Source organism: Alosa pseudoharengus, unplaced genomic scaffold (assembly GCF_046254945.1).
Source record: "Alosa pseudoharengus isolate Yale_2024_CS ecotype anadromous, Long Island Sound unplaced genomic scaffold, YU_APseudo_1.1 YU_APseudo_1.1_scf_19, whole genome shotgun sequence".
Classification (NCBI taxonomy): Eukaryota; Metazoa; Chordata; class Actinopteri; order Clupeiformes; family Clupeidae; genus Alosa; species Alosa pseudoharengus.
This window is the reverse complement of record NW_027468657.1, coordinates 14,674,575-14,682,717: the sequence shown is the minus strand read 5'-3', so window position 1 is coordinate 14,682,717 and position 8,143 is coordinate 14,674,575. Positions and strand designations below refer to the sequence as shown.

At 40.8% G+C, this 8,143-nt stretch overlaps 1 protein-coding gene across 1 annotated transcript in view; it reads left to right on the top strand.

Moving 5' to 3' along the window:
- The first annotated feature begins 7,456 nt into the window (after positions 1-7,456).
- LOC143132365 (uncharacterized) overlaps positions 7,457-8,143 on the top strand; it is a 28,403-nt gene continuing 27,716 nt past the window's right edge. The window contains exons 1-2 of the mRNA XM_076291827.1: positions 7,457-7,475; positions 7,778-7,810. The gene's annotated coding sequence lies outside the window, so the exon portion shown is untranslated. The remainder of the gene's footprint in view (positions 7,476-7,777; positions 7,811-8,143) is intronic.

The following is an 8,143-nucleotide window of genomic DNA, read 5'->3' as shown; positions in this document are numbered from 1 at the left end:
AATCAATGACAAATAGTTGTTCATTAGACCTGAATTTGATGTATGCACCTTATATGTGGGGCAGCCGTGGCCTACTGGTTAGCTTCGGACTTGTAACCGGAGGGTTGCCGGTTTGAACCCCGACCAGTAGGAATGGCTGAAGTGACCTTGAGCAAGGCACCTAACCCCTCATTGCTCCCCGAGCGCCGCTGTAGCAGGCAGCTCACTGCGACGGGATTAGTGTGTGCTTCACCTCACTGTGTGTTCACACGGCTCGTCTAGTGTGTCTAGACGAGCTGTGCCATCTTACCACAAGGCCAGCTCGATCCAAACACTCTCATACATGGCTAAATGATACCCTCCGATCGCAGCGCACCAAACTCAGAGCCGCGGAGAGGAAATGGCACAAATCCAAACTAACTGATGACCTCAAAAACTACCAGACACTCCTGACCTCCTTCTCAGCCAGCATCACTGCTGCTAAGACGGCTTTCTACAATGACAAAATCAACAGCGCTACAGACACTCGAAAACTTTTCTCAACCTTCAAATCGCTACTCAACCCTCAGCTGCCTCCTCCTCCATCCAGCCTTACTGCAGATACCCTCGCCTCATTTTTTACAAACAAAGTGGCAGCAATCAGCAGTCAATTCTCCACATGCCCACTCAACGCATCTGACTCAGATACCGCACTCCTACAACCTCTAGGGACTGCTGGATCATCTTTTTCAGCATTCACGCCTCTCTCCGAGAATGAAGTATCTAGACTCCTGACATGCAGCCGTCCTACCACATGCTCGCTGGACCCTATACCTACGAGCCTACTTCAGTCCATCAGCCCGACCATCGCACCAGCTATCACACATGTGATCAATGCCTTGCTAACCTCCGGCACATTTCCAACAGCGTTCAAAATAGCCCGGGTAACACCGTTACTTAAGAAAGCTTCTCTCAACCCTGCTCAAGTCGAGAACTACCGCCCTGTCTCACTCCTGCCTTTCCTATCCAAAGGCATTGAACGAGCAGTCTCCAAACAGGTCTCTGACTTCCTTTCACAGAACAACCTTCTGGATCCTAATCAGTCTGGGTTGAAAAGCGGCCACTCTACCGAAACGGCTCTGCTGTCTGTAACAGAAGCCCTAGAAGAAGCCAGGGCGACCGCTCGGTCATCAGTACTCATTCTGCTTGACTTATCGGCTGCCTTTGACATGGTTAATCACCGCATCCTTCTCTCTATACTCGCTAACATGGGAATCTCCGGTTCTGCTCTCTCCTGGTTTGAATCCTACCTCACAGGACGCTCGTTTAACGTATCATGGCTTGGTCAGCTATCTGCACCTCACCATCTCACCACAGGGGTCCCCCAGGGCTCAGTGCTGGGCCCCCTTCTCTTTGCTATCTACACCACCTCCTTGGGACAGATTATCCGTTCGCATGGCTTCTCATACCACTGCTATGCAGACGACACACAGCTCTATCTGTCCTTTCCACCTGATGACCCCTTGGTTTCAGCACGGATCTCGGATTGCCTCTCAGACATAGCTACATGGATGAAGGCACACCACCTCCAGCTGAACCTCTCAAAGACTGAACTGCTGGTCCTCCCAGCTAAACCTACCATACACCACGACATCAACATCAAATTTGACTCCCTGTCTGTTTCACCTACCAGGACTGCAAGAAATCTAGGTGTTGTTCTCGACAACCAACTAAACTTCTCAGATCATGTTGCCTCAGTTGCCCGGTCATGCCGTTTCGCACTCTACAAAGTTGTGGTTAAGCAGGGAGGTTGGTAACGTTAATGCTGCTAGCAGTGCTAGTTAACATTAGCTAGGCTACTGTAGCCTTCATACTGTATGATTCATATCAATCATTAACCTAGGAATACTTCTTCGTGCATTTAATGAACATTTTGTGTAATAATTCACGGCAAATTAATAAACTGAATATGGTGGTCCAAGAGCAGACCATGCACCAGTCCATGCATCAGCCCGACTGAGCAGTGATGACAGCATAGGATGAGTCAGGTAATGTTACGAAGCACTGCCGTTAACGTTAACCGCTTTCACACACACAAAATGAAAAATACACAATGATAAATATAAAATTCAATATCAAAACACTATTATTTACATGATTACTCCTGAAATAACTGCTATTAACTGCACATTCACTATATAAAAATCACTGTTTGGAGGAAAGGGTTCGCGTGCTGTCGCCGGTTGGAAATGGTTTAAATGGCAAAATAAATCGCGCCGATTTTGCCTATATTATTCAGTGAGGCGCAGTGGTTTATGGGATGAGTAGTTCCTTCGCTCGGAAATAAAAATATGTACACAGTCTTGTACCTTTGACTTTTTTTGGATTTTCTCTTCGTTTTTTCACTCGAAATGATATGTTGTATGCTTATGAGTTATGCCGTAGCTGGTTAGCCTAAGACATGCTGTAAAACTCTTTAGATACGAATTTTTCCAAACATCAATGGGACAAATGAATGGGAATCTTACATCCGGCACCTAACCGCATTTTGGCTGTGGGCGGGACTGTGCAGCTCTATTAGAATCCTATGCCAGGTGGTCAAGCCACCTGGAGCAACTGACAGTCTCAGGCTTTAAGCATACAAACTGGCTCTATTAAGACTACACATCCTGTTCAACTGCTTCCTCTGCCAAAAACCGTTTCAAAATAAAAGTCCTCACTACAATATTTCACTGTTAAACAATTTAACCCTTTAAACTACTGAACTTTTTAACTGTTCAGCCATTGTAACTGTTACTTGTCATCAACTATGACTCCTACCCACTGTAGCTAGTTAGCATAGTTAGCATGTTAGCATTGTTAGCATGCTAGTTAATATAGTTAGCATAACTACTAAAAATGATTAGCTAAGTTAGCTAAGTAACATGGTTAACATTTTAACATTGTTAGCATGCTAGTTAGCATAACTATTAAAAATGATAAGCTAAGTCAGCTAAATTTCATGGTTAGCATAGTTAGCATAGTTAGCATGTTAGTTAGCATTGTTAGCATAGTTATCATTTTTGACAAAACTACTAGAAAACATTAGTTAAGTTAGCCAAGTAACATGGTTAACATAGTTAGCATGTTAGCATAGTTAACATTGTTAGCATACATGCTAAAAATGAATAGCTAAGTTAGCTAAGTCACATGGTTAGCATTGTTAACATAGTTAACAGCATTAACATTATTATCATTTTTTTAAAAACTGCAAGAAAACATTAGCTAAGTTAACTAAGTTAAGTAACTTGGTTAGCATTATTATCCTTGTTAACATAGTTAGCATAACTGCTAGCAAACATTAGAGCCATTCCAACTGTCAGTTATCGTCAAAAATTGCAAACAAAGCAGAATTATGTGTTTTGTTTTCAGTTTTAGTATAGGTGATAGCTAATTATATTTTTTTAAATATCAAATGTAAACAGCTTAGAAAACTTTGCAGGCAAAGGGTCTGTTGTTGCTGTTGATAATCAGAGTAAGGACAGATCATTCTGATACTAAGTATCTTGATAACCAACTGCTATAACTTAAACAGCTTGCTAGGTCTGTCAGCCACATTTTTTCCTACAGATTACAATGTACTACAACTGAAAAGTTTGATTCACGTGCCAGGCTACACTTTAATTTATAGACCAGAACAATGCAGAAATTAGTAGGCCAAGTAAACATTGTAGCCTATGTTAGCTCAACTTCTGTTGTGTGTTTTAACAAGACTTTAGTCATATTGTCCATTTCCTAACAGTAGCCTATTCATGGCTTTCATAAGGTCCCTTTCCACAGGAGTATTAATAAAGCACCAATGCATTCATAATCTAGGTGCTTGATTGTATACACCTGTGGAAAGGGACCTGATGAAACCCATCAACAGACGAACTATAGTATACCGTGATGGTGTTTACTTTACTTAGGCTAGCTTCTACGTAAGAATCAGGAGCGTAGAATGACACGTAGCCTGCACTATTTGATACACAAACAAGCTGTGTACAACGTTAAACATTTGTTAAAATAAAAACAGGAGGATATATTTGTTAACTTTAACTAAAATGTGAACGGTAGAAGCTATAACGTTATGACCATCAACAAGTAGCTAACTTGGGTGGGTTTCATCAGGACCCGTCACACAGCCTAGCCCTAGGCTATAATCAAGCACGCAATCTGCATTCATAATCTATTCTAGGTGCTTGATTCTATACACCCGTGGAAAGTGACCTGATGTTGAACAGAACCAGAGCCTAGTATCTGTAGGCCTTGTCGTTAGCTATCGAAACCTACAGCTAATAGGTCACTGTAAAGTTGACGACATATTAACGTTGATTAACAGTGGGTTTCCTTACATAATACATATCAACGTAGCAAGGTGCTAACGTCAACTATTACTATTTCACTAACGTTAACGTTACCTAACGTTATAATGTTAGTTTAGTTATTTGTGACCCATCATTTCATACATATAACGCTAACGGTACATAATGTTTGACGACATAAATGACTCAAATACCAAAAACCGAAACACTTACCTTGTCTGTAATTAGAGAAATGTGCCTCGACCAAATAAAGTGACCACGGTACAGCAGGCGAAGACTTTCAGAAGATTCACAGCTCCAGTGGCAGCTCGCGTTCAGCTGTTGATAATTGCTTTCAGCTGCAGGTCACGTCATAATGCTAAAAGTTGCCGCCAAGGCGGTCAATGTTAAGTCAATGGGAATTTATTGCTCTTTTATCGTAAATATCTCAAAAAGTATAAAGTTCACAAATGTAAAAAATACATTGTACAATTGTCCGTTACAAGACCTTTGTAGGAGTGTTTGAATGACGTCAAACGGTTCAGTGGTTTTAGTGTCATTAAACGTCGAATTTGGTCGGAAGAAGAATAACTAGAAAATGTTCCAGGGAACATTTCGTCAAATTACAACATATCAAAAAAAGCTTCACAATTTAGAATCAGAAACATCTTGGCGTCATGTATACCAACTTTGACATGAATCGGATCAACCGTCTAGGAGGAGTATGTTAAAATTGATCATGTCCACAACGCACAAAATCTGAATCAATCAATCAAAATCTGGCATTACAATTCATCACATTTTAGTCCGCACAAAATCCCAAATACCTCACTTCCTGTTGGGCGTGGCTAATGCATTGTACATACGAAAGTTGTTCATCTTGGGGAGATACACACACCTACCAAATTTGGTGTGTCTAGCTGAAAGTATGTGCCAACCACTGTATCAATCACCAAAGCCTTTATGGCTGTGTAGCCATTGTGATACCAGATGTGTGTGCCAAATTCCAAGACTTTTCATCCATGTTAACCACCTCAAAAATAGCAAAAAGGTGAACAAATAATAATAATAATCCTTTCCTTTCAAAAACAATAGGGCCTTGCTCGGGCCCTAATAATCTTTCCAAAAACAATAGGGCTTCGCACCTCTCGGTGCGCAAGGCCGTCCCGGCTCTATAGACCTCTGAAGTTCGCCTACAAAAAAGAACCAAAACAGCCATCTTTGCCCATATAAGGAGATCCGGTTGTTAATTGAAGCTAACTACCTATGGCAAGTTTGCATTGCAAGTTAGCTCTGGGATAGCACAAATCTAAGTGTGCCGCCTTCACGTAACGGAGATCACAGTATCCACTCGAAGGTAGAGGACAAAAGAATGTTCAGGAAAACGTCTGCATTTTAGACTTTTTCATCCCTGCGAGAGTTTAAAAGATGCGATAATTCAAAATCCCCATGTTATTTTCCCATAGGAAAAATCGCCAGAAACCGGATGTCAAACATGGCTGCTTTTTTGTAGGCGAACAGAGGTCTATAGAGTGGTGAAGTCCCGCCCCTTCCGTTTGCCTCCATGGGACCTATCTTTCAAATAAATTTGAACGGCAGTCTAAGGCGAAAAATAAATTATTTTCTGGTCCCGGTTGACTTGTGCCTTGAATTACCCATATGATGTTTGTCAATTTTAAAGACAATTTTTCATGTAAAGACATTTGCAGTTTGTTTCGTAACTTTTGAATTACAACATTGTGAAAGATCGTAATTCCAACGACTACAAACCCATCAGTCGCGCTAGTGACGTTAGCTCATTCACAGCCACACTAGATTGTACAAGCATACCAGCAACAGGTCTTAATTGGGCTTTCCTTGCCGAAGAAAATACCATGAGTCAGAGGATTAAACACATCAGGTAAGTTGTATTCGTCCATAGACTGTACATTACATACTGTTAAGTGACATAGCAGGCAGCAAGATGCAACCGTTAACTAGCATAACAGCTCTTATCGTTTCATTACGTTGGTGACGTACATCGTTCGAGACGAGAGATGTAGTCCACTGAGTGGATTCGCACAAAACCAACATAACTTTTGAAGTCTATCGAACAACAGTACTTTCTTAACGTGAAAAATTATCTTTTAAATTCACACACATCATATGTGAAATTCGTGGCACAATTCAAACTGGACCAAAAAATAATTGTTATCTCTCCATTAACTCCCGTTCATAATTTTTTGAAAGATAGGTCCCATGGAGCGGAAGTAGAAGGGGCGGGACTTCACCACTCTATGTGGAAAAAAGGTAGCAAAAACATCCTCAGGAGTGGACCTGGCTCCCCGGCCTAATCCATTTGATTGCATCTCAGTCCATTAGATGGCGGTAATACACTTTTCCTGTAAACTGCTGTAAGAGGGAAAAGAAGAAGACGATGTTCCTTCCTTCTGAAACGAGAGTGCGATTTATGTTATTTCCATCGATTGTAAATATTGCCCCGAGGATTTCTACTGATCGACGTGGTGTAGGCTTACTTTAGGATTATCCGCTTAGAATGTAGATGAAGGATCGCTGACGGATAATGGATTTGTTTATTATTCTTTCTCTGCTATTTGTAGGTGAGTAGGCCTAGAGTTTTAGTCTCTTAAAGGTGCTCTAATGCCAAGCTTGCGCGTTTTTTTTTAAGCTAAAACATTTTAGGTCACTTACTGCAAAATCACCTAACCAACCGCTAGCTGTCTGTGTGATCAAAAGAGTTTATATACTTATACTTATACTATTAGTTTTGGGTCAGACCTTACTTTGCCTGGACTAGTTCGTTGTGGTATTTATGCAAATTAGCTCTAGGCCTACATACAGTAATTACATTATGCCCTGTTTGCCCATGAAACAATTTCAAAAAACTTATAATACATTTTTGTTTGTCTTGATGTTAGTAATCAACTCAGTAATTTTAATGGTGATATGTGAAGGTTATTCCCCCCCCCCCCCCCCCTATTTGCGTGAGAAAAATACTGTAGGCCTATATAGGCACATGAATAAGGTATTAAGTCTTTTTCTAGACTTTCTCCTATTGGGATTCTTCGGGTTTTTTTTCACCTTACTCAGGACATATTGAGGATACAGAATCAGTTAAGTTTTCTTCTGTTGAAATTTGTTCAACGTTGAACCCTATTTTGGTTTAAGATGACTGGACGAGTGTGTCTGATGGAGGTGCGTGCAAAACAATCGGATTTTTGGTTATTTAACCATCAGTTAAACAGACATTTTACTTTGGATAGACAATAGCAATACATCATAGGAGTGATTAACGTCAAAAAATCTAGACTGGAGTAACTCAACATTTGACACCTCCGATGTTTAGTGTTCTAAAGACGTCAAATAGCCTGTTATCGTTACCAAATTGATAGCCAAGGAGCCAGAAGTGAACACGATGTATGGCTATAAAAACTGTTTTTTTTTATTTGTTGCTGCCTAACAGTTTTTTTGTTCATTATTATTTTTATGTTTTCTAGGGCATGTCACCACGTCTGTGAAAGGATACAGTGGTGAGTCACTTCCTTAAAGGGAATTGGGTAGCCTAGATGTCCACAAACGACTAAGAAAATGTGGGGAACACAGACAACCGGTGTCGCGTCATCCGACAAAATATAAGCTATATAAGAACCGCTGTCACGCTATCCGGAGAAATATGTAAGGGATACGACATGGTGGTCTGTTAATAGAAATTAATGCACGATCGAGGTTGTAATACGGGCCGAAGCGCAGCGGAGAATATTCAACACATCAAAACAATACTTCGAAAATGTGCTCAAGTTAACGCTGCTGACCACCAACCATTTCACTTTGATAATAAACTACATTTTGGTGCAAGATATATT